Source organism: Macrobrachium rosenbergii, chromosome 48 (genome assembly GCF_040412425.1).
Source record: "Macrobrachium rosenbergii isolate ZJJX-2024 chromosome 48, ASM4041242v1, whole genome shotgun sequence".
In the NCBI taxonomy this organism is placed as follows: Eukaryota; Metazoa; Arthropoda; class Malacostraca; order Decapoda; family Palaemonidae; genus Macrobrachium; species Macrobrachium rosenbergii.
Genome location: NC_089788.1, coordinates 14,387,369 through 14,414,409, shown reverse-complemented (window position 1 = coordinate 14,414,409; position 27,041 = coordinate 14,387,369). Strand labels below are relative to the sequence as shown.

Sequence of the window (27,041 nt, the reverse complement as noted above, 5' to 3'; positions counted from 1 at the left end):
CAGGGCCAGGACAGCTCTCCCTCACACGCGCTCGCTAGTTTAAGCCAAGCAGTCACGCCTCTGCGGGCCGTTGCCCCTGCCCTCCTCTTCCGCTCGCCGCCACGTGGATCCCATCGCCGCCCTGTGTGCCCCGTGTTCCATTCCACGTGGCCTTAGAAGACTGCAAGGGGGATTGCAAGTCTTCCAAACGCGAGCTGACATTAAACGGCGGCCTTTTCATCATCCCAAGGGCGCCCTTTTCCGCCCCAATCTACGACTTGAAGAAATACCTTGGAGAGGGAGGCTACCATTTGTCCACGCTCCCACACGTGTTTCTCGGCAGAAGACGTCGTCAGCCCTACGCCCCTACAAATGTGGTAATGTACCCAAAACGAGTTGCTTGTCACGATTACTTAGCCCTTTTGCATTTATTAATCTCTGGGCCTATAACTTTGTGTTCCCTGATATTCCTTGGTTCAAGCCAGGCCCACGTGTTCACAGCTTCTTTCCTCTGAGTCACAAGTAACGCCTCGGGAGTCCTTGGCGCCTTCAGTGCACCCCTCGAGTAATTCAACCCCAAATTCCAGCATTAGATGTGTAACGTGGGTCCAAATATCGTTTCAGAAAGACGCCTGTAGCAGAATTATCCTTGGTCCGTGTTCCTGGCATTCCCAAGCTCCCCCTTCGGGAGGACTTCTCGGCAGTAATTTACCGTATTTTCAGTTAATTTTCCTTTTGACCTTGTGTGCTATCAAATATAACTATTTTTATATCCACGTGTTTCACGCACTTCCCTAGTGAAGAGCCCTCCGCTCCGTGTACTTCTTTTTTTGTTTGTGTTTTATATGTCCTGGGTATCTTACAAGGCCATTTTCGAGTAAAGTAATAATTGTGGAGTCATAAGATCCACCTGCACCAGGAAACATATAAAAATGGCGACCTGACCAGTAATTCTCGTAATGATTGCATCCCCCCTCTTCCCCTTTGTTGTTTGTGTTGCAATCTGAAATCAGCAATTAGCTCAGCTAAGCTGGATACTGAGACAGATTACGAACCTTTGAAAAGCCAGCGCAACAGGCCAAGGAAATTCTGCGTAAGTAAACTGTGTTTATTTAGCGTAGGGCGCTGTAGAAAACGACTAGTCCTAGGAATTTTTTTTTTTTTATAGTAGGGCGCATGTCCGAGGAAAACGAGAGAGAATCGCCGAAAACTTAGCTTTGGAAGCCTTTGCACGCGGCTTGCATGCCATTCAATTAGGTTATACAGGTGATAAATCATTAAAGGAATAGTGCGCATATTCCTCCTGTAGAAACGAGTGATTTCGAAACCGAATCATTAGATATAGGCGCGAGACCTCGACGTCAACCACGTGTTCGAAAGTCAGATTAGCATTGCTGACGCATTTTTACCCTCTCTCTCTCTCGTTTTAGAAATAGGAGCGAAAGCGTATATTATACGCCCAGGACGAAAAGGGTCAACAACCGTTGTCTCTCAGTTCGGGGAAGTCCCCGGGTGTTTATTTCGTTCATTCATTTGGCGCAGACGGCCTTGACCGTCCATTCCGTGGCCCAGTTAGGAAAACATTTGTTTGTTTGATTTGCTTCGCTCTACCAAATTGTTTTGCATTATTGGGGGTCTGACATCATATGTTCTGTATTGTTCTGTTTTTTTTTGTGTTTCGTTTGTGCTTTTACTACGGCTGCGTGTGTTGCCTATCGGTTGTGAATGTGGGATGGCCACCCACCTAATTGCCCTTGAGAATTACACTTCTCCCATAAGTCAGTAAAACTAGCGCCCTCGCTGATCAGACGTCGTCTGTGCGGAAATTCTAGAGCACCTATATATTATATTCTTGTCCCCAATCAGCCCGCTTCGTCGGTCAGTTGGTGAGACCAATTCATTTTCCCTTCAGTCCCCAAGTAAGCCTGTTTTGTCGGTAATCAGGGAGACCAATACATTCCTGTCTTGTCCCCAAGTCAGCCCGTTTGTCGTTACCTTGGGAGACCAATCATTGCTAAATTCATCGTCCCCAATCAGCCCGCTTCGTCGGTACATAGGGAGACCAATCATTGCTAAATTCATCGTCCCCAATCAGCCCGCTTCGTCGGTAAACCGGGAGACCAATCATTGCTAATTCATCGTCCCCAATCAGCCCGCTCCGTCGGTAAATCGGGAGACCAATCATTGCTAATTCATCGTCCCCAATCAGCCCGCTTCGTCGGTAAATCGGGAGACCAATCATTGCTACTCATCGTCCCCAATCAGCCCGCTCCGTCGGTAAATCGGGAGACCAATAATTGCTAACTTATCGTCCCCAATCACCCCATTTTGTCGGTAAATCGGGAGACCAATCATCGCTAATTCATCGTCCCCAATCAGCCCGCTTCGTCGGTAAATAGGGAGACCAATCATTGCTAATTCATCGTCCCCAAATCAGCCCGCTTCGTCGGTAAATCGGGAGACCAATCATCGCTAATTCATCGTCCCCAATCAGCCCACTTCGTCGGTAAATCGGGAGACATATCATTGCTAAATTCATCGTCCCCAATCAGCCCGCTTCGTCAGTAAATCGGGAGACCAATCATACGTCCTTTGGAAAAGGGTCCAAGATTCCCACAGCTCTGGGAAATTAAGTCTGTGTGTTACTAGCGTCCTCTCCCGCCTGCAAAATGTCGACACGGTCTCAGCAGAGCGAGGATTTCAAGTTCTTTATGTCCTCAGGGAAGGAACTCGGCCTTTCCGGGAGAGAACTAAGAGACTGGGTACAGGAGAGGATGGACGCCATACAGGCAGAACGACAGGCTCAGGAGAGACGAGAAGAAGCCGCAAGGCAGGAACGAGAAGCAGAAAGACAGGCTCAGGAGAGACGAGAAGAAGCCGCACGGCAGGAACGAGAAGCAGAGAGGCTGGCTCAGGAGAGACGGGAAGACGCAGAGAGACAGGAACGTGAGGCAGAAAGACTAGCCCAGGAGAAACGAGACGCAGCAGAAAGACTAGCCCAGGAGAAACGAGACGCAGCAGAAAGACTGGCCCAGGAGAAACGAGAAGAAGCCGAGAGGGAAGAAAGGGACAAGCAGCGTGCCCATGAACTCGCAATGCTGCAACAGAGTGGCCCTTCGCCTCCACCTGCCCCCCAGGGAATGAGTGCCTTCAGCCAGGCTATCGCTTGTATGCCAAAGTGGACGGAGGCCGAGCCCGAGGTGTGGCTCGACAGCGCCGAGACAGTGTTAAAGGCCTGCCCCTGAGTGCCGCCGAACTCTCCCTGGTGTTGGGCAAGTTCCTTGGAGGGAAGGCCCTGATTGCCTACAGGGCCCTCCCGCCGGAGGAGCAGGAAAATTGGGAGGTCGTGACGCCAGACTATTGCCAAGGTGTGCGAGATAACCCCTGAACGCTGGAGGAGGCGCTGGCGCGGGCTAGTGAAGGAGGCCAATCAAACCTGGGCAGACTGGGCCTACAAGTCCGAGCGTGCCCGTGCCAAATGGTTCGAGGCCGTGGGGTTCGACCCTCCACGATGCCATCGAACAAATACAAATAGAGAACTTCCTACTCTACACCCCGCCGGCCCTCGCCACGCACATCGCCGAGGAGCCCCCCACCTTAGTTGATTGCTGCCGAATAGCGGATCTATGGGACACCCATCACCCCCAGGAGAGCTCGCTGCAGCGCAAAATTACGCCACCCGCCTGCCTATCGGGTGCCCCTCCGCCGAAGAATGGGCAATCACAGAAGCCCGTAGTGTGCGGGTTCTGTAAAAGATCGGGCATGCCAAGGAGCAATGCCGCAGTAAACCCCCCGCTCTCTCTCCCGGACAGCCCCCTAATAAGTCGCCTGCGCCTCTGCCGGGGCAGTGCGAAGAGATTTCAGCCAAACCTTTTGCACGGCGTGCAAGGTTTATGGCCACTCTTCCTCATGGGCAAAATGCCTAGAAATAATAAGGCAGGAACTCCCGCCGTCGCCCTGGCAGTAACGAATCCCGAGTCCTTAGGCCCTCCTGCCGAGGTCCCATCTATGTGGCACCTCCTCGAGGTAAATACTCAGCACGCCAGGTCAAGGCATTTGACGACTCTGGCGCGCAAATTTCCCTCATAAGGAGGGACAAAGTTCCCTATGGAGCTATAATAGACCGACGCAAGCTCGTCACCATTGAGGGCATTAACAATTTTAAAATGATCCTCCTACGGTCCAACTGAGGGTCACCCGACCCCACAGAGCCAGGACCCTTCGTCTCGCCGTGCGAAACACATTCCAGGAGACTATGACGTCCTCCTGGGCCAAGACTTTACGTCCCATTTCAAGCCACCACCATTCCGGGGTCCCCATTCCCCAATAAATCATCCAAATCCGAGTCCAGTGCCCGGCACGGCATCAGTGCCAGTGCCGAGGCCTCAGCCAGATCTCCTTCAGGAGAATCTCGGCCTTCAGCTCCTCTGCCAGTGCCCTTCGGCGCACTGAGCAGTGCCAGTCCCCGTCCGTCCAGACAGACGAGACCACCACCACATCGCCACCAGCGCCAGTGCCAATGTCAGTGCCTGAGCTGGTCACCCCTGCAAGCAAGTCGACCCGCCCCCTCCGGCCGTCCCCTCTCTCGCCGCCCGCCGCAGATTCTTCCATGAGTCATGATTCTGCCCGCCTTCCTGAGCCGATGAACTCTGCGATCTGCGCCGTTAATGTCCGAGAGGGCGAACAAAATTCCTGGGTCAGTTGTCGCAGCAGCTGACCCAGATGGCACCCCTTGCCGCCCTTTGGCCTCGGGCCCTCCGATTCCCCGGCCAAGGACAACGGTCCAAGGAGGAGAGGTTCGCGGCGGAGTTACCACGGGTGTGGGCGATCGCAGGTAGTCCACAAGGAGCCCCGAGCTCTTCTGGCCCCTGTGCAAACTTGGCATAGGGCCCCCTTCTTCATTTTGAACGTCTTGGCACCTTTCATCCAGGAGAGGATGCCAAGGCCTTCCGCTATCCTTCTTCCTTTCCTTTGGAATTTCTATCCCTCATCCTTCTCTATCGATCTTTCCTTCACACTTTCCCTTACTTACCACCGCAAGCGGCAGTTAACATATGGGATATCATCCCCTTTTGAAATGCATAAATCATTTTATTTTGAAGCAGTAAGAGAGACAGAGTGGGAAGTGGCACGCCCTTACGCCCATCCTTTGGCACAAGGCAGGCGTGTCAACTCTTCCTGAAGGGGTCGCGCCCTTTGGGTTTCTTTTCCCCGCCCTTGGGCTGAGAGTTAGCTCTGACCGTCGTCTGTTGGCGACGGAAGTTAGATAAAGAAGTAAATCATAAATACCTCACTCTGTTATCCTTTATTTTCTACGTATATTATTTACTTTTGCATTTAATCTTTTTTTTTTTTTAACGAATCTTGAGTCACAAGACTCCTGCCCTTACGAATTTTAACGTTGCCCTTTTTAATCACCGCGGTGCGGCCCGCCCTTTAGTAGGAAGTAATATCCTTCGTTGTTGTTCTGTGTAGTTTCCTTTATTTTTTATTTACATTTCTTTTTTTTTTTATTATCCCTGTGGAGAATGTTATCCTTGTCCATTTTCCCCTTCATTTGTTTATCCTCCCATTCATAAGTCGAGTAGTCTATTTATAGCTTACACCCGAGTTGTAAGCTGCAGACGTAAAAATTTAGCGTCGTTTAAGTTGGCGAATTAAAACCCGCGAATAATCTCTCTGCCTCACAGCTGTCAAGTTCTTGTCCCTTCAGATTAGCGTTCGTGGGAAATATTAGTTATGCTCGTCGCGCTTGTGAACAATTGGAGGTCGATTGAAAAGAAGAATTGAATTCTATTATTACAATTTTGGTAAAGGGGATATTATTTAATACCTACAGTGTATTGTCACGAATGCCGCCTCTTCAAGGCACAACTAATAGCATGCCTGTAATTCCAGGATAGCATTAAGGAATCAGTGGGTTTACATTTGTCTCCTTTTAAATTCTGCCTTGTATGTTTTATTTTGTTGTTGTTATTTTGAAATTTTGAAGTGTTCTTTGTTTATTTTCTTTTGAGCGCCTTATTACCCCAGTAAAGTAAATCGAATAAAGATTGGGTAGAAACAGTACTTAGGAAGTATTTGAGCAATAATTAATTTGCAAACAAGTTTACCCTTTTATTGTATATCCTAAATTGCACTCTGCTCCTAAAGTAAACCTTCAGTTTGTTATTGATTAGTGTTGCATCAGAGTTTTACAAATAAAGTAAAGTAAAGGTTGTAGCAAAGTAAAAGATAGAATAAAGTCGAACGTTTTCTTCGCTCATTTTTGCTTTTGTCAATATTCGCACCCGTTTATAGGTGTGAATATTATCTTGCCAGGGGAGCTGTAAAGAGTAGTGCCAAAATCCGCTAGGAAACTGTTCTCCTTCCCTGCTTTGGGTTGGTTTGAACCTTTGAAGGTCGGGGTATAGGGGCTCAGAGAATATAATAGTTTGGGGACAGTAAACTGGCTTTGCACTGTTTTCTTTGGTACAGGGAAAGAAAATCGTTTTCTATGATATCCGGGTCGGCGACCTGGGTCAGGACATTGCCCCCCCCTACCCCTGTCCAGAAGCAATAAAAGGTCAGGGCCAGGACAGCTCTCCCTCACACGCGCTCGCTAGTTTAAGCCAAGCAGTCACGCCTCTGCGGGCCGTTGCCCCTGCCCTCCTCTTCCGCTCGCCGCCACGTGGATCCCATCGCCGCCCTGTGTGCCCGTGTTCCATTCCACGTGGCCTTAGAAGACTGCAAGGGGGATTGCAAGTCTTCCAAACGCGAGCTGACATTAAACGGCGGCCTTTTCATCATCCCTAGGGCGCCTTTTCCGCCCCAATCTACGACTTGAAGAAATACCTTGGAGAGGGGAGGCTACCATTTGTCCACGCTCCACACGTGTTTCTCGGCAGAAGACGTCGTCAGCCCTACGCCCTACAAATGTGGTAATGTACCCAAAACGAGTTGCTAGTCACGATTACTTAGCCCTTTTTGCATTTATTAATCTCTGGGCCTATAACTTTGTGTTCCCTGATATTCCTTGGTTCAAGCCAGGCCCACGTGTTCACAGCTTCTTTCCTCTGAGTCACAAGTAACGCCTCGGGAGTCCTTGGCGCCTTCAGTGCACCCCGAGTAATTCAACCCCCAAATTCCAGCATTAGATGTGTAACGTGGGTCCAAATATCGTTTCAGAAAGACGCCTGTAGCAGAATTATCCTTGGTCCGTGTTCCTGGCATTCCCAAAGCTCCCCCTTCGGGAGGACTTCCCACGGCAGTAATTTACCGTATTTTCAGTTAATTTTCCTTTGACCTTGTGTGCTATCAAATATAACTATTTTTATATCCACGTGTTTCACGCACTTCCCTAGTGAAGAGCCCTCCGCTCCGTGTACTTCTTTTTTTGTTTGTGTTTTTATATGTCCTGGGTATCTTACAAGGCCATTTTCGAGTAAAGTAATAATTGTGGAGTCATAAGATCCACCTGCACTAGGAAACACATATATATATATATATATATATATATATATATATATATATATATATATATATATATATATATATATATATATATATCAGGTGTGAAATGTTTGTTTAAGGCATATTATTTGCAACATTGCATCATATGAGCAAGTGAAGTGATAATATAAAACCTTATCTTTAAATCAGTGTTCTTTAACATTAAGACATTTAGACATGATCTGTGAGCTTGGGCTTCTTCCTGGTAAAGTAAATTATTTTTCTGACCTTTTTGACAGTCCTGGAACAAACCACTTGGATGTACGGTACGCAAACACATCGGGCAGCCCCACCAACCAAAAGCCTTTATTTCTGGCCTTAACAGAGTAGATGTACACTCGGCAAGGAAAGTGAGGATACAGTTTTTTTAAATCTTCGGACATATATTGCTCAATAATGCGACATCTGGCAACTTTAGAAAGGGGAAGAGCTTCAGTCTTAGTGTGTTGGTTTTTTGCTTGACCTCCTATAACTTTCAATCGTATTCTACGATTCTGACATCATTGATACTTAAATGCAGTAGTAAGCTTTACAGTATTCGTTCAAGTTGTAATTTGCAGCGACAGTTCTGAGCAAACTAAACATTTTTCGACTTAACCTACCAATTAACCTTACACAAATGAAATTTATGACACCACAATGAACGGAATGCTTGCATAATCGGAACGCGATCTTCCATAGTGAAATCAAGAGTTAAATTTGAGCAATGTCCAAGGAGAAACGTGGCGAACAATAAAGGAACGAATGCAATGGTACGAAGAGAGAGAGAGAGAGAGAGAGAGAGAGTTGCTGTTGTGTAAGCCTAGGCCTACAGTATATGTAGAGCTACTCATTTCATTATTTGTTTTCTTTTAGAGATTGAGCGATACTATATTTGTATAGTATGTTTTAGCAATGGAGAGAGAGAGAGAGAGAAACTATGGTAACGTCAAGAAACATCCAGTTACTTGTGTTTTCCCGCCGAATCGCTCCACACATCATAGAGAACGCTCTTGCGGATTTAAATAGATTTGGTCAACTTACCGTAGCTGTCGCAACATTTACTGCCATTAATTCCAGCTGACTTTTAACACCGTGAAATACAAATATGAATGTGTCAAAATTAAAGAAATTATCATTATCTCGTATGATGATGCAATAATAAGCCTGTCCATAATGGAAAACGAGTAAATATTGCCGTTCTGATAAATAGTACTACACCGAGATATCCACACACTATCTTTTAGATCTCTATGAACGAAGTCATATGAGAAATTCTGATTACTTCGGACATGCATGGTGTTTTTAAGTATCTGAACGTTTTTGTTTTGCAGATTTAACATATATGATATAATTTGCATTGTATTTTCATATTCTAGGGTAAATTTACCGAGATTATGTGTTTTCTGTAAGAAAAAAAATTAAAATTCGATGAACAAAATCTAAAGAAAACTGTATCTTCACTTTTCTTGCCGAGTGTACACACATGCTATTTTTTTTACAGCACGCCGTTACACATGCGGAATAATGTAAGATTTAACTGAACAAAAATGAACACGAAGAGAATGCTGTACAAGAAATGTTACTGACGAACACTCATAACACATTTTGTGTTTTAGATTATTTAAAAATTGGCACCAGCTTTCATGCTAGTCGGTTTGTGTAGATTAAAGTGGCATAGTGCTTGCACTAGGCTCTCTTGCTCCTCGGCAGGCAGTAATATTTACGCTATTTGAAGGAGATTTTTGCCATTTTTGTTTTCGAGGAAATTGTGGAGTACGACTGAGATGTTATGTTATGTAGTGTTAATGATAAGAGATAAACATTTTATGAGATGTTAATAAACACTGAATTTCATTACAGATCATGTCAAAGATGAGGGACAACTGTGCATTCGTAAAGATGTGAGTCATGAGGAGGTATTCCGAAAGCTGTAGCTAGAGTTAAATGTAAGTAAAGGATAACATAGTTCTGTGTTATGAATTGTGTATAAGTGGAAATAAATCCCAATCGTGACCGCTTCTGGTTATTGGTAAGGCCATTACAATTTTCTTATGAAGCGTTTGATATAGTCCTCCCATCTTAGACTCTTAGAGTACCAGATGACTATTTACAAATGCAGTTCTGTTATTCAGTATTTGGAATTTTAAAGATAATGTGTTTCTGATAATTTTGTAATATTTATGTACTATTTCTTTACGATTACTTACTTTAATTGAAAAGTCTTGGTTGTGCCTTGAGCGACTTGACCAAAGGGTTTTCGTATGTGAAATTGTCTTAATTGTAAGTCGGACGATGTAATTAATAAAGAAAAATATAAACTAGCTCGGGTATAAGTAAATATGTATTGTTAATAGCTTTAAATTAACAAACAGTATTGCACTCTTGCGTCCTTAAAACTGATCGTATGCTAGTCTAGACTCTGCTCATTAGAACAGCGTATAGCTTCTTCACAATACGAGTAACAATAGCCAGTAGCTCTAACAGTTGTACAAAGTTAATAAAGAAAGTAATGAGATTATTGTTCTTGGGTTTCCCGTCTTTACCAATGGATACTTCCTTAATTATATCTGGTCTGGTATTAAAAACATTGGAACTAACAGAGGTTGGTTAAGGTTACACTGGTCTCATGCTGGTGAAGGCCCTTCCCCAGAGCCTGTGGACAAGTGTTATAGTGTGAATGGGTATAGGAGACCTGGTGTGGACCCCTGGATACGTTCTCTAAAGTGTTAACAGGAACCAAGGGCTGTTGTCGACCCTTGGACTCGGCTCGGTCCTCGTCCTTGGTCCATCAGCCAAGTCCAAGATGACTAGTAGAGGTTATCCATGCTCAGTACTCCATTTGATATGTTAATTTATAGTCACTACACATAAAAATTGCTGTTCTCTTAGAGTGTCCAGCTTGTTCATATGTCATAAGTTTTTGTCAAATTTTCGAGAATCATAAATGATTAGTTCCTAGGATAGAACATTTTGCAAATGTTCTTTTTGTATAAAGCTACGGGCGCTAACTGTCATCAGTCAGCGAAAGGAGAATGGTGAGATTTCTGTTGTTATGTAGCTCTGGCTTCCCTTCAAAACGCATAAATCTTTCGCCTTTTACTAAAGATTTCCGTGGAGGGGAGCAACTCAATGAGTCTGTAAACCAGTTTTTACTGCGGTCTACCTCAAGTAGACCCTATAAGTTTGCATATGGAATCGATGAATATTACTTTCTTATTGCTGTTAATAAGATTGATCAAACTGAGGCTGCATACTGAGAGTATATCTAGTATAGATGCTTGCCCATTAAGTGTTCACAGTAAATTTTTAATTGAGATATAAATGCAGTTAGGCGGTAGATGAAATGAGATCCAAACTTCTACGTTTCTTTCTTTGTTATAAAAGTGCTGATGGGCATTCAAACGGCGTCTCCCCATGAATCCTGTCGCCAATCTCTCACTTGTAAAACCCGTCGCACCGACTGCGGTCTCTTCGAGCATACGTGTGTGTTTGTGTGTTCATCGTCCATTGGAGGGGACAAGACAGAACAAGAGCATCCCATTTTCTCTCACTCACGGAACACAATTTCTACCATACAATATTTCCGTCTGTTTCTCCCTAACCATTGTTGTCTTGGTATATGTACAATCACCACTACTTGCATTGCCATGCAAGCATTCTAATCATGTACTCAATGTTCCACCGAATCTTCTGTATCAAACTGTATGTATGTTTCTGTTTGTGAAGACACCAAACGTCTCGCCATTTCACATATATTATGCTACTGCATTTTTTTTCATTAATCTGTCTCGAATCTCATGCAATTGGCCATATGTAGAATTTCCTGGCCTTTCCATTGATATATGTTTCATCAGTGTATGTTTATTATGTGTCTCACAATTGCCATCTGTTTGTCTGCCGACAAACACAGATATCCGAAACGTTACCTCTGTTTTGCTCTGTCTGTATGTAGATGCTATTTTTCAGCCCGCACAGGCCAATAACATCTTCAAAGATTCTGTACATTCATTCAGTAAGGAACCACCAATAAACCAGTCAACACCCAGCCAGTATGTCACTCACGCTATTTCACACCAACTCTATGCCATGCATACGGATGACCTACTATGTTTTATCACAATGTCAAAAAATATCAATTTAACAATATAGTTTACACTAAAGATGATACGAGTTCATTGGACCATGATTAGAATTAAAATAAATAATTTTTTAGGTTTTTGCTACAGTTATAAATATGGTAAGTGGAAATACATTTCACATACATGTTTCGGGAAATATCACGAGGACGGTGTGTAACACACAATGTCAATGTGTTGGGATTCCTTTAGGCTCTAGCACCCATGCAACTAAGTGTAGGCATGGTCAAACACAAGAGGTCTGTAACCGAAAATTTGATTGACTTTCACTGCCTTTACAGAGAAACTCCCTGTGCCCAGACTTTTGCCATCAAAATGCACACAACTGGTAAGACAAAGCTTATCATGTTAATCAGTCATTTAGTTATAGGCATATCCTTCATATTCCACTTAGGAAATTTGGAAATTCTGATAATTCCAGTTTTAAAAACATTGGAACCAACTGAGGTTGGTTGATTGATTTAGGTTAAATTGGCCTTATGCTGGTAAAGGCAAGTGTTGTAAAGTGTGAGTAGTTATAGGAGACCTGGTGTGGACCCTAGACAAGTGCTCTTTAAAATGTTAACTGGAACAAGGGCTGGTGTCAACCCTTGGACTCGGCCCGGTCCTTGTTCCATCAACAAAGCAAAGTACAAGACGACTAGTAGAGGTTATCATGTACGATTCTCCTTTTGATATGTTAATTGACAGTCAATACACATAAAAATTGCTTTTCTCTTAGAGTGCCAAGCTTGTGTATAATTCATAGGCTTTTATAAAATTTTCTAGAATCAGGAATGATTAGTTACAAGGATAGAACATTTCTGCAAATGTTCTTTTTGTATAAAGCTACGGTCGCTAGCCGTCATCAGTCAGCGAAAGGAGAATGGCGAGATTTCTGTTGTCATGTAGCTCTGGCTTCCCTTCAAAACGCATAAATCTTTCGCCTTTTACTAAAGATTTCCGTGGAGGGGAGCAACTCAATGAGTCTGTAAACCAGTTTTTACTGCGGTCTACCTCAAGTAGACCCTATAAGATTGCACATGGAATGGATGAATATTACTTTCTTATTGCTGTTAATAAGATTGATCAAACTGAGGCTGCATACTGAGAATATATTAAGTATAGATGCTTGCCCATTAAGTGTTCACAGTAAATTTTTAATTGAGATATAAACAATGTTGCCAAACCTGCGGTTTACCCGCCCAATTGGGCTACTTTTGAACTGCTTGTCGCGGCCTATGAAATGGTGCTGCTACTTACCTAAATTTGGGCTGCTTTGGTGACACAAAACCGCGCATCACTAAATCCGTTTTATAGGCCTTAACAAATTTTTTCCAGTTGGTTGATCAGACTGTCGCCGTCTAGACACTAAACAGGAATTTAGGCGTTAAGGGTAATTCATTTCGAAATATGAGTCACTGGTCAGATTCATTTTTCCCATTCAGTGAGAAGGTTGACTGCGTTAAAATGCCAAAAAAGTGCAATTGGAGTGTTTATAAGAAACATTATAATCCTAAATGGGAGAGTGAGGAACTCTTGAAAGATTAGGTTAAAAGTGTTCCTGGAGATGAAACAAAAGCACGATGTCGTTTTTGCAGTGCTGTTATAAGAGCTCACCATTCTGATTTAATGAAACATGCTAATACTGGGACTCATAAATCATATGTAAAAGCAAGAGAAAACAATGTTACGAGGTTTTTGGCCAGTACTACTTCTAAGCAAACGAAGCAGACTGACATCAACCAAACGGCTACGGATTTGAAACTTTCAGTGTGCATTGCTTGCCATACCTCAATAAATTCTATTGATCACATTGGGGAGGTAATAAACAACAAATGTGGAAAAAGCTGTAATTGTAGTAAAAATACACTATCCAATCACTGTTTCATGTCAGATAAAAAATTGGGCCACTTTTCAGGCTATTGCCATGGTTTTTAAGACTTTGTACTGCAGTTTGACTATCAAGTTATTTGGTGACCCTGGATGTAAACACAGTGAGGCCGTAGATGAAATGAGACCCAAACTTCTCCGTTTTCTTTCCTTATTATAAAATTGCTTGTGAGAGAGGTGCGTAATAATGAGCAGGAAGACAAGTACTGTTGGTTTATTGATGAAGCGACCTGCTTATAAAGCGGCATGCGGACGTCTGCGTATAACGCAGAGACTGCGGGTACAAAGATTTACAGGTGACCTGAGGTCAAACTATTTCTCTACAAAAACAGGACAGTTACATACGGAAGACATAATGATTAACAATGTCTGGTCTGTTACAAAAATACTGTTACATATACATAATGCATGGTCACTTGAACAGACAATAAAATATACAATTCACAATAATGATAATAATATGTGTTCAGCCGACCCCAGGTCGCATGTAAAGGCACCGCAGAAAATGGAATGTTCATTACAGAGAATGCATTGAGCAGGGACTTTACAATACTCCCCCCAAAGACGTAGGTAACGTCTGATCAAAGCAGGTATATGCTGGGGCAGGATGGTATGGAGTGACATACTGACTGGTTGTTGTCTAGTTTATTGGTGGTTCCTTAGTGTATGAATGGACAGAATCTTCGAAGTTATTATTGGCTGGTTTGAGCCGCAAAGTAGTTTCTACACACAGACAGGGCGAAACAGAGGTTATGTTTCGGACATCCGTTTGTTGAAAGACAAACAGATGGCGATTGTGTGACATAATAAACGTACAATGATAAAACATATATCAATGAAAAGGCCAGGAAATTCCACATATGGACATTTGCATGAGATTCGAGACAGATTAATGAATACAATGTAGTAGCATAATATATGTGAAATGGCGAGACGTTTGGCACAATCACAAACAGAAACATACATACAGTTTGACAGAGAAGATTTGGTGGAACATTATGAGTACATGATCGGAATGCTTGCATGGCAATGCAAGTAGTGGTGATTGTACATGAATCGAGACAACAGTGGTTAGAGATATAGACAGGAATATTGTATGGTAGAAGTTGTGTTCCTTCGAGCGACGACTGTTGACACGCGGGATGGAGAGAGAGAAGGCGGGATGCTTTGTCTTTTCTCCGATGGATGACACACACAAACGTGTGCCTGAAAGACCGCCAATGTGGTCTCTTACAATACTCCCCCCCAAGCAAGGCCCCGAAGCAGAAATCGTCTTGCTGGCAGTTGGAATGGGCACGAAGGGCTTGGGCTTTGGGCGGGCAGGAGGCTGGAGGGCGGCGCCGGCCAGCAGGAACTCGAGGAGGACGGGAGCGGGTTGAAGGATGATGTCAGCTGATCCTTTGTTGGTCAGGTTGTCCGGTACGAGTTTGGGGGCGGCGGCAGACTGCCTGGAGGAGGCATCCAGGGTTCCTGTGGTGGGGTGGGTCATCTCGGAGGGTCGGACATCTACTGAAAGCTTGGCGGGAAGCTGGAAGGCAGCGAAGGTTTCGTTGGCGCATGGGTCGTCATCTTGGGTCGGACGTCTGCCATGGACTCCTTTAGGTCACTCCGGGGTCACCAGTGTAAGGATGGTATGGGGTGACATACTGGCTGGGTGTTGTGTAGTTTATTGGTGGTTCCTTTCTGTATGAATGTACAGAATCTTCGAAGTTGTTATTGGCTGGTGCGAGCCGCAAAGTAGTTTCTACACACGGACAGGGCAAAACAGAGGTGATGTTTCGGACATCTGTGTTTGTCGACAGGCAAACAGATGGCAGTTGTGAAAGACATAATAAACGTACAATGATAAAACATATATCAATGGAAAGGCCAGGAAATTCGCATATGGACATTTGCATGAGATTCAAGACAGATTAATGAATACAATGCAGTAGCACAATATATGTGAAATGGCGAGACATTTGGCGTCTTCACAAACAGAAACATACATACAGTTTGACAGAGAAGATTTGGTGGAACATTATGAGTACATGATCAGAATGCTTGCATGACAGTGTAAGTAGTGGTGATTGTACATGAATCGAGACAGCAATGGTTAGAGAGAAATAGACAGGAATATTGTATGGTAGAAGTTGCATTCCTTTGAGCGATGGCTGTTGACACGCGGGATGGAGAGAGAGAGAAGTCGGGATGCTTTGTCTTTTCTCCGATGGATGACACACACACATGTGCCCCCGAAAGACCACCAATGCGGTCTCTTACATGATAACAGGGGTGCCTGTTCAAACAGTGTCTCCCCATGAATCCTCTCGCCAATCTCTCACTCATGCTATTTCACACCAACTCCATGCCATGCATACGGATGACCTATTATGTTTTATCACAATGTCAAAAAAATCAGTTTAACAATATAGTTTAACTAAAGATGATACGAGTTCATTGGACCTTGATTAAAATTAAAATAAATTATTTTTTAGGTTTTTACTAAAGATATAAATATGGTAAGTGGAAATACATTTCACATACATATTTCGGGAAATATCAAGAGGACAGTATGAGTAACACACAATGTCAATGTGCTGAGATACCTTTATGCTTTAGCACCCATGCGACTAAGTGTAGTCGTAGTCAAACACAAGAGGTCTGTAACCAAAAATTTGACGATTTTCACTGCCTTTACAGAGGAACTCCCTGTGCCCAGACTTTGCCATCAAAATGTACACAACTGGTAAGACAAAGCTTATGTAAGAGCCAACGCTGCCTCTTCCAAACACGTGTGTGTTCGTGTGTTCGTCAATCGTCATCATCGGAATGGACAGGACAAAACAGGAGCGTCTCGTTTTCTTTCTCTACAGGAACGCGATTTCAACCATACAATATTTCTGTCTGTTTCTCCCTAAGCATTGTTGTCTTAATGTATGTACAATCACCACTACTTGCAAGCCATGCAAGCATTCTAATCATGTACTCATAATGTTCCAACGAATCTTCTGTATCAAACTGTACGTGTGTTTCTGTTTGTGAAGACGCCAAATATCTCTCCATTTCACATATATTATGCTACTGCATTGTATCCATTAATCTGTCTTGAATCTCAAGCAATTGGCCATATGTAGAATTTCCTGACCTTTCCACTGATGTATGTTTCATCACTGTATGTTAATCATGTCTCTTGATATCGCCATCTGTTTGTCTGCCAACAAACACAGATGTCTGAACCTTTTATCTCTGTTTTACCTGTCTATGTGTAGACGCTACATTACCGCTCGCACGCGTCAATAACATCGAAGATTCTGTACATCTCTCGCAGTAAGTAACTACCAATAAACCAGTTAACACCCAGCCAGTATGTCACTCATACCCCAGTCCTTACACTGATGACCCCAGAGTGACCCGAAGGACCCGGCCGACCCAAGATGACGACCCACGCGCCGACAGACCCTTCGCCGCCTTGCTGTTTCCCGCCATTCCTGAGTTCTCAGTAGAAGTCCGACCCTCCGAGATGACCCACCCCACCACCGGAGCCCTGGACGCCTCCTCCAGGAAACTTGAAGCCGCCCCTTCACTCGTACTGGACGAGCTGACCAACGAAGGACCAGCCACGTCATCCTTCAGCCTGCTGCCGCGCCTCTCGAGCTGGCTACCGAGGATCAGCCACCGTCATCCTTCAGCCCTCGAGCCGGCCACCGAAGGATCATCCGACGTCACCCTTCAACCAGCTCCCGTCCTCCTCGAGCTCCTGCTGGCCGGTGCCGCCCTTCAGCCTCCTACCCGCCCCTAGTCCAAGCCCTTCAAGCCAACTACAATTGTCGGCAAGACAATTTCCGCATCGATGCCTCGCTTGTGTGGGGAACATTGTAAGAGCCCGTCGCCCCGACGCCGTCTCTTCCAAACAATCAGACGTTACACACGTCTTGGGGGAGAGTACTTGTAAGAGCCAATGCTGCCTCTTCCAAACACGTGTGTGTTCGTGTGTTCGTCAATCGTCATCATCGGAATGGACAGGACAAAACAGGAGCGTCTCGTTTTCTTTCTCTACAGGAACGCGATTTCAACCATACGATATTTCCGTCTGTTTCTCACTAAGCATTGTTGTCTTAATGTATGTACAATCACCACTACTTGCATTGCCATGCAAGCATTCTAATCATGTACTCGTAATGTTCCAACGAATCTTCTGTATCAAACTGTACGTGTGTTTCTGTTTGTGAAGACGCCAAATATCTCTCCATTTCACATATATTATGCTACTGCATTGTATCCATTAATCTGTCTTGAATCTCAAGCAATTGGCCATATGTAGAATTTCCTGACCTTTCCACTGGTGTATGTTTCATCACTGTATGTTAATCATGTCTCTTGATATCGCCATCTGTTTGTCTGCCGACAAACACAGATGTCTGAACCTTTTATCTCTGTTTTACCTGTCTGTGTGTAGACGCTACATTACCGCTCGCACGCGTCAATAACATCGAAGATTCTGTACATCTCTCGCAGTAAGGAACTACCAATAAACCAGTTAACACCCAGCCAGTATGTCACTCATACCCCAATCCTTACACTTATCATGTTAATCAGTCATTTAGTTATAAGCATATACAGTACTTCATATTCCACTTAGGAAAATTGGAAATTCTGATAATTCCAGTTTTAAAAACATTGGAACCAACTGAGGTTGGTTGATTGATTTAGGAAATTTGGAAATTCTGATAATTCCAGTTTTAAAAACATTGGAACCAACTGAGGTTGGTTGATTGATTTAGGTTAAATTGGCCTTATGCTGGTAAAGACAAGTGTTGTAAAGTGTGAGTAGGTATAGGAGACCTGGTGTGGACTCTGGACAAGTGCTTTTTTAAGTGTTAACTGGAACAAGGCTTGATGTCAACCCTTGGACTCGGCCCGGTCCTTGTTCCATCAACAAAGCAGAGTACAAGACGACTAGTAGAGGTTATCATGTACGATTTTCCTTTTCATATGTTAATTTACTGTCATTACACATAAAAATTGCTTTTCTCTTAGAGTGCCAAGCTTGTTTATATGTCATAAGCTTTTATAAAATTTTCTAGAATCATGAATGATTAATCACAAGGACAGAACATTTCTGCAAATGTTCTCTTTGTATACAGCTTGCCTGTTAAGTGTCACAGTAAATTTGAGGTATAAAGACCTGGTGTGCACCTCTGTACTCATGACGATCATCTGAGAGATAATAGAGATTAGGGTGCGCTCGTAGATGAATCAAGTGTCATTTGTGGAAGAAAATGGGACAAAAACTGACATTGTTAATTTCTTGTGTTACGTTATATGATAATCTGTTCCCTTCTCATAACGTACATGAATCTACTGACCAGAACACACTATGACCCTTAGTTGTTGTGACTTTTCAAGGCTTAAATCTTTATCAATAATTGATTAGGGAAGACAGTATCAGAATTGTATATCATCGTGGACATCGTAGATTAGAGTGCTTCATCAGATACAACCACAGCAGTACATGACACTTATGCTAAAATAATTGTACATGAATTCAGAATCCTCATCCTTCAGAGTACAAAACTTGTGTAAAGATCAAAGGTGCATGTAAAATTCTCTATAGTCATAAATGATTAGCTAAAATGCTAGAAAATATTACAAAAGCTCTTTTTGTATTCAGTTCTGAGTCACTAGTAGTCATCAGTCAGCGAAAGGAGAATGGCGAGAGGTCTTAGGTGCTGTAGCTCTGGCTTCCCTTCAAAACGCATAAATCTTTCGCCTTTTACTAAAGATTTCCGTGGAGGGGAGCAACTCAATGAGTCTGTAAACCAGTTTTTACTGCGGTCTACTTCAAGTAGACCCTATAAGATTGAATATGGAATGGATGAATATTACTATCTCATTGATTGATCCAGTATTGCCACTTTTTCCCACAAAATGTCAAAAAATTCCCACAAAAATATCACATAAATTTTGATATAAAAATGAAGGGCATAAAGAATTTTTACTGTCTGAAAACTATAATTTTTACAATTGGCTTTATGAATACAGTATCAGATATTGATATGAAGCTTGTATTTTCGAAAGTAACATCATTTACTCCAGGAAATAATTTTTTTTATAAAAGTAAAATAAATTTTGGAAAATCTTAAATGCTTACCATTAACTTTTCATTAGTACAGCATCGATATATAAAAATTAAACTTGTACTTTGCGAGGAACATTTATAAAGACACACACACAAAACACAGACACACACACACACAGACACACACACACACACACACACACACACACACATATATATATATATATATATATATATATATATATATATATATATATATATATATATATATATATATATATATATATATATATATATATATATGCTCATACTCAATTCCAAGGCAGTTTTCCCTCAAACTCTCCAGAACATCTTGCATTGAAGTTCTTAAGCATATCATTATATGGTTAAAATTTTATGCAAGATTCAAAATATTTAGACACTCCATTTAGTATAAGTAAAAAAGCCTCGACCGACCTTACTCTTGTTCAAGAGGTAACATTTAACCAAGAATTTTGAGATCAGGCAACATTTTGACATTGCATGAGACAGCGAGACATTGTGATGAGATCTTGTGTAATCTTTGTAACATTGCATTCTCTGTCTGAAATGTTCTGTTGACCTTAACTGTTACATTCCGAAATTTCGTTAGAAATATAGACAGCTTATATTTCTCGTCCTTAAATACATTGTCTAAAATTATACCTGTGAAAACGTTTCTTAAAAGCAGACAAAAATAAAGTTTTAAAGCATCTCACTGGTCTACAATTACCTTTACAGCCGTGCTAATCATCCAGTAGTGGCTAATCCAAGCAATATTTTAGGTGCATTATTTTCCAAAACTTTATAGGTACCTTAATATTCTCTGACTCTCTTCGGACTTTGAGTTAGAAAACCAAGAATGAGTCCTCCCTCTTATCATGAAAACTGAAATTGCGGGAAGGCATTCTGAAGCTTTACTTAAAAACGCCTATTCTTTCCACGTGAATATAACTTGTGAATGATATTTAAGGTAAATATCTGCAACTACCTTAGATTCCCCACAGGTTTTATGTTCCCAAAAATATCCACATTTCTTAGAAATTCCCACAAATAGTCCCGAGACTTAATGAACAAATGCTCCCCCCCCCCCCCAAAGCCATTCCACGTAGGGTAGTTTTTCTCACAAATTTGTGGAAAAATTACGTGAAGTGGCAACACTGGGTGGCTCAGGTTGAGTATTTCAAGCACGGACGTTTTGTTATTGTCACAGTAAATTTTCATTTGAGATAAAGAGACCTGGTGTGCACCTCTGTACTCATTCCGATCATCTGAGAGATAATAGAGTTTAGGGTGCACTTTTGGATGGACCCAGCGTCGTTTGTGGAAGAAAACGGAACGAAAACTGATGCTTTTGTTAATTTGTTGTCTTTTCCACTGCTCCTGAATCTTAAATGCTGCGAAAAGCACTATTTTCTTGAGGTGACGTAGGTTAAATGCATTCCCCGGATATGCACACGCTACTATTTTTAACTCGGTTTGAAATTACCGGTATGGTTTATGATGATCTGTCCGTCTCTTCTCAAAACGATACATTGATCTGCTAACCAGAACACACTAAGAAATGACCATTAGCTGCTGTAACATGTCGAGGCTTAAACCTTTGATTGTCAATAACTGAGTAAGACAGTTTTTGAATTTTATACTGGACGTTTTTCGATTGGAGTGGTGCTTCGTCAGATACAACCACAGCGGTATGCTACACTTCGGTATACTAATATAAGTCTACGTGAATTCAGAATTTACTTCCTTTAGAGTACCAACTATTTTAATGATCAAAGTTGCATGTAAAATTCTCTATAATCACAAATGAAAGTTAAAACGCGAGAAAATATTACAAATGCTCTTCTTGTATTAAGCCGGAGTCACTGGTAGTCAGCAGTCCGCGCAATGAGAATGGCGAGAGGTCTTAGGTGCTGTAGCTCTGGCTTCCCTTCAAAACGCATAAATCTTTCGCCTTTTACTAAAGATTTCCGTGGAGGGGAGCAACTCAATGAGTCTGTAAACCAGTTTTTACTGCGGTCTACCTCAAGTAGACCCTATAAGATTGAATATGGAATGGATGAGTATTACTGTCTTATTGATTGATCCAGTATTGCCACTTTTTCCCACAAAATGCCAAAAAAAAAATCCCCACAAAAATATCACATAAATTTTGATATAAAAATGAAGTGCATAAAGAATTTTTACTGTGAAAACCATAATTTTTACAATTGACTTTATGAATACAATATCAGATATTGATATGAAGCTTGTATTTTCGAAAGTAACATCATTTACTCCGGGAAATCATTTTTATTTAATAAAGGTAAAGTAAATTTTGGAAAATCTTAATGCTTACTATTAACTTTTCGTTAGTACAGTATCGAAATATAAAAAATTAGGCTTGTACTTTTGCGAGTAACATTTATAAAACACACACACACACACACACACACACACACATATATATATATATATATATATATATACTCGAATTCCAAGGCAGTTTTTCCCTCAAAATCTCCAGAACGTCTTGCATTGAAGTTCTTAAGCATATCATTATATGGTTAAAATTTTATGCAAGATTCAAAATATTTAGACACTCCATTTAGTATAAGTAAAAAAGCCTCGACCGACCTTACTCTTGGAGGGTTCCTTAGTTTAGGATGAAGGATGATTGCATGAGAGCGAGACATCGTGATGAGATCTTGTGTAATCTTTGTAACATTGTCTCTGTCTGAAATGTTCTGTTGACCTTAACTGTTACATTCCGAAATTTCGTTAGAAATACAGATAACTTACATTTCTCGTCCTTAAATACATTGCCTAAAATTATACCTGTGGAAACGTTCCTTAGAAGCAGACACATTAAAATGAAGTTTTAAAGCATCTCACTGGTCCACAATTACCTTTACAGCCGTGCTAATCATCCAGTAGTGGCTAATCCAAGCAATATTTTAGGTGCATTATTTTCCAAAATTTTATAGCTACCTTAATATTCCCTGACTCTCTTCGGACTTTGAGTTAGAAAACCAAGAATGAGTCCTCCCTCTTACCATGAAATCTGAAATTGCGGGAAGGCATTCTGAAGCTTTACCAGCAGCGAGGTGAAGGGAGTTAAACACTCATCAAAGTTGTATGACTATTAAAAACGCCTATTCTTTCCACGTGAATATAACTTGTGAATGATATTTAAGGTAAATATCAGCAACAACCATAGATTCCCCACAGGTTTTATGCTCCCAAAAATATCCACATTTCTTGGAAATTCCCACAAATAGTCCCGAGACTTAATGAACAAATGCTCCCCCCACAAGCCATTCCACGTAGGGTAATTTTTCCCAGAAAGTTTTGGGAAAATGAAGTGGCACCAATGGGTGGATCAGGCTGAGTATTTCAAGCACGGACGCTTGCTCATTCTCACAGTAAATTTTCATTTGAGAGATATGAGACCTGGTGTGCACCTCTGTACTCATGCCGATCATCTGAGAGATAATAGAGGTTAGGGTGCACTTTTGTGGAAGAAAACGGAACAAAAACTGATGCTGTTGTTAATTTGTTGTCTTTTCCACTGCTCCTGAATCTTGAATGTTGCGAAAAGCACTATTTTCTTGAGGTGACGTAGGTTAAATGCATTCCTCGGATATGCACACGCTACTATTTTTAACTCAGTTTGAAATTACGGTAATTCTGTATATAGTTCTACCGAAATTACTGACACGCTTTATGATGATCTGTCCGTCTCTTCTCAAAACGATACATTGATCTGCTAACCAGAACACACTAAGAATTAGCCATTAGCTGTTGTAACATGCCGAGGCTTAAACCTTTGATTGTCAATAATTGAGTAAGACAATGTTTTTGAATTTTATACTGGACGTTTTTCGATTGGAGTGGTGCTTCGTCAGATACAACCACAGCGGTATGCTAATATAAGTCTACGTGAATTCAGAATCTACTTCCTTTAGAGTATCAAACTAGTTTAAAGATCAAAGGTGCATGTAAAATTCACTATAATCACAAATGACAAGTTAAAACGCGAGAAAATATTACAAATGCTCTTCTTGTATTAAGCCGTAGTCACTGGTAGTCAGCAGTTCGCGCAAGGAGAATGGCGAGAGGTCTTAGATGCTGTAGCTCTGGCTTCCCTTCAAAACGCATAAATCTTTCGCCTTTTACTAAAGATTTCCGTGGAGGGGAGCAACTCAATGAGTCTGTAAACCAGTTTTTACTGCGGTCTACCTCAAGTAGACCCTATAAGATTGCATTTGGAATGGAAGGATATGTCTCATTGCTGTTAAGAAGGTATATCCACGATTGCCACTTTCGAGTGAGGGTTTGAGTTTTTTTCCGCAAAATGGCGATACAATTCATACAAAAAATCCCACAAATTGTGATATAAAAGCAAAGGGCACAAAGAACCTTAATTGTATGAATACCATAATTTTTACAATCAACTTGATGAATACAGTATCAGATATTGATATAACTTCATTTGTTAAAAAAAATATATTTTTGTAAAGGTAAATTAAATTTTGGAAAATCTTAATGCTTACTTTTAACTTTTCATTACTACAGTTTCGGAATATAAAAATGAAGCTTGTACTTTTGCGAGTAACATCATTTACATAGACAAACATTATATATATATATATATATATATATATATATATATATATATATATATATATATATATAAATTCCAAGGCAGTTTTTTTTCCCTCAGACTCTCCAGAACATTTTGCATTGAAGCTCTTAAACATATCATTGTATGGTTAAAATTTTGTGCAAGATTCAAAATACTTAGATACTCCATATAAGTAAAAAAAAAAAAAGCTTCCACCGACCTTACACTTTGACGGTTTCTTAGTTTAGGATGATCATCATTCTTGTTCAATAGGTAACATATAACCAAGAATTTTGAGATCAGTAAAGTTATCATGAGAACATTTTAACAGTTTGCATGAGACAGCGAGACATTGTGATGAGATCCTGTGTAATCTTTATAACTGCATTCTCTGTCTGAAATATTCTGTTGACCTTAACTATTACATTCCGAAATGTCGTTAGAAGTATAGATTACAACTTATATTTCTCGTCCTTATATACATTGCCGAAAATTTTACCAACGAAAACGTTCCTTAGAAGCAGATACATCAAAATAAAGTTGTAAAGCATCTCACTGGTCCACAATTACCTTTATAGGTACCTTAATATTCCTGACTCTCTTCGGACTTTGAGTTAGAAACCCAAGAATGAGTCCTCCCTCTTACCATGAAATCTAAAATTAAGGCATTCTGAAGCTTTATAAGCAGCGAGGTGAAGGGAGTTATACACTCATCAAAGTTGTTTAACTTTTAACAGGGGCGTCATTTAGGGGGGTGGGACTACCCCACCCCCAAGCCCCAAGAAGTAACAGCAACTGGTTTTCCATTATTCCTACCGAACTTCAAATGTGTCATCACATTAAGTTCTATCTATCTATCCATTTATTTTATGTGCTTCAAAAAGCACATAAAATAGCTAAAAAAAAAAACACAGCCGTCTTCGCGCAACCCTCCCCCCCCCCCAAAATACGACATGGCACCCCTGACTATTAAAAAACGCCTATTCTTTTTACGTAAATATCTACAAATACCATAGATTCCCCAAAGGTTTTATGCTCTCAAAATTATCCAAATTTCTTAGAAATTCCCACAGAAAAGTCCCGAGATTTAATGAAGGATTCCACGTAGGCAGAGAGTAGGGTAATTTTTCGCACAAATTTGTCAGAAAATTACATGAAGTGGCAAAACTGGATGGGTATATCAAGCACGGACGCTTGCTCGTTGTCACAGTAAATTTTCATTTGAGATAGAGAGACCTGGTGTGCACCTCTGTACTCATGCCGATCATCTGAGAGATTATTGGAAGTTAGGGCGAGGCCTTTTGATGGACCAAGCGTCGTTTGTGGAAGAAAACGGGACAAAAACTGATGCTATAGTTAATTTCTTGTCTTTTCCACTTCGGCTGAATCTGAAATTTAGCGACAAGCGCTGTTTTCATAAGGATGACGTGGGTTAAATGCATTCCCCGGATATGAACACACTGCTGTTTTTAAATCGGTTTGAAATTTGCAGTTCGGTGTATGATGATCTGTCCGTCTCTTCTCAAAACGATACATGGATCTGCTAACCAGAGCACACTAAGAAATGACCCTCAGCTGTTGTAGCATTTCGAGGCTTAAATCTGTCAGTAATTGAATAAGATAATGTTTTTGAATTTTATATTATGCTGGACGTTTTTCGATTGGAGGAGTAGTCAGATACAACCACAGTGGTACGCTACACTTTTGTATGCTAACATATGTCAGCGCGAATTCAGAATCTACTTACTTTACAGAGTCAAACTAGTTTAAAGATCAAAGGTGCATGTAAAATTCTCTATAATCACAAATGACAAGTTATAACGATAGAAAATATTACGAATGCTCTTCTTGCATTAAGCCCTAGTCACTGGTAGTCAGCAGTCCGTGAAAGGAGAATGCCGAAAGTTCCTTGGTACTGTAGCTCTGGCTTCCCTTCAAAACGCATAAATCTTTCGCCTTTTACTAAAGATTTCCGTGGAGGGGAGCAACTCAATGAGTCTGTAAACCAGTTTTTACTGCGGTCTACCTCAAGTAGACCCTATAAGAATCCAATAAATGCAAACGTTGTCTACTGGGTAAATGTAGTCCCTCAGACTATTGATCTAATTATGCTTTTTTTTTTATTATTGGTATATTTCTGACAATACGTTCGTTAAGCATCATCCCACTATTTCTAGGCAAAAAATATAGGGTAGAGCAACGATTATTCCCCATTATACTGCTATTTCTTCTCTGTAATACTAAAGAAATACGTCATAATTATTCAAAATGTATATACAAACGTTCCTGTGCAAAAGCCATTCACTTAGAAGAAAACTTCTGCAGAGCAGAGGATATTAAGCTCAAATTTTAAAACTTCGAAATATGGAACGATATGAGGACGTGACCTTATGATGTATAATGCAAATGTCCTTGTGGCATTTTTTACCATTAGAAAAGCAAGTTTCAGCAGAGGAAAATACAGTTACAGGTAACATGCCCTGGAATATCAACCTTGCAGGAAAAGACAGTACTCATTATTTATTTTTTATTTAACTTTCCACTATAATATGTTGTTGCTTCACTTTTAGACATTTCAACCCCAGAATAACAATCTAGCTAAATAACACATCTTTAAAACAAGGTTTTTTTTCTTAAGAACTCATACCGTTAACTGTTATAAATACGTTTTGGGTTATTTTAATTTTCCAGACCGATTTTAACGTGTTGTACACAACACTTTTTCTCTAAAAGAATTGCTTAAGATTTTGAATAAACTTCCTCGTCAGGTGCCACATTTTCTTCTGTTACTTGTGTTGAGGGGTTTTGCAGGAATGGCATGGTGTAGGGCTGTTGAATTTGTAAGTCAGTCTTAATCATTTTTACTCGGGAACATCTTGAAAGGTGAACATTA

At 41.3% G+C, this 27,041-nt stretch overlaps 1 protein-coding gene and 6 non-coding genes across 7 annotated transcripts in view; all 7 read left to right on the top strand.

Annotated features, from left to right (window-relative positions):
- BORCS5 (BLOC-1 related complex subunit 5) overlaps window positions 1-27,041 on the top strand; it is a 352,792-nt gene that overhangs the window by 76,475 nt on the left and 249,276 nt on the right. Inside the window, exon 2 of the mRNA XM_067091396.1 lies at window positions 9,313-9,398. The gene's annotated coding sequence lies outside the window, so the exon portion shown is untranslated. The remainder of the gene's footprint in view (window positions 1-9,312; window positions 9,399-27,041) is intronic.
- Window positions 10,508-10,628, top strand: LOC136831884 (U5 spliceosomal RNA). Its single transcript, XR_010851016.1, has one exon. It is a non-coding gene; the product is annotated as a U5 spliceosomal RNA (small nuclear RNA).
- On the top strand, window positions 12,477-12,597 carry LOC136831883 (U5 spliceosomal RNA). Its single transcript, XR_010851015.1, has one exon. It is a non-coding gene; the product is annotated as a U5 spliceosomal RNA (small nuclear RNA).
- LOC136831878 (U5 spliceosomal RNA) lies at window positions 19,175-19,295 on the top strand. Its single transcript, XR_010851010.1, has one exon. It is a non-coding gene; the product is annotated as a U5 spliceosomal RNA (small nuclear RNA).
- Window positions 21,459-21,579, top strand: LOC136831881 (U5 spliceosomal RNA). The gene has a single exon (XR_010851013.1). It is a non-coding gene; the product is annotated as a U5 spliceosomal RNA (small nuclear RNA).
- LOC136831880 (U5 spliceosomal RNA) lies at window positions 23,656-23,776 on the top strand. Its single transcript, XR_010851012.1, has one exon. It is a non-coding gene; the product is annotated as a U5 spliceosomal RNA (small nuclear RNA).
- LOC136831879 (U5 spliceosomal RNA) lies at window positions 26,067-26,187 on the top strand. Its single transcript, XR_010851011.1, has one exon. It is a non-coding gene; the product is annotated as a U5 spliceosomal RNA (small nuclear RNA).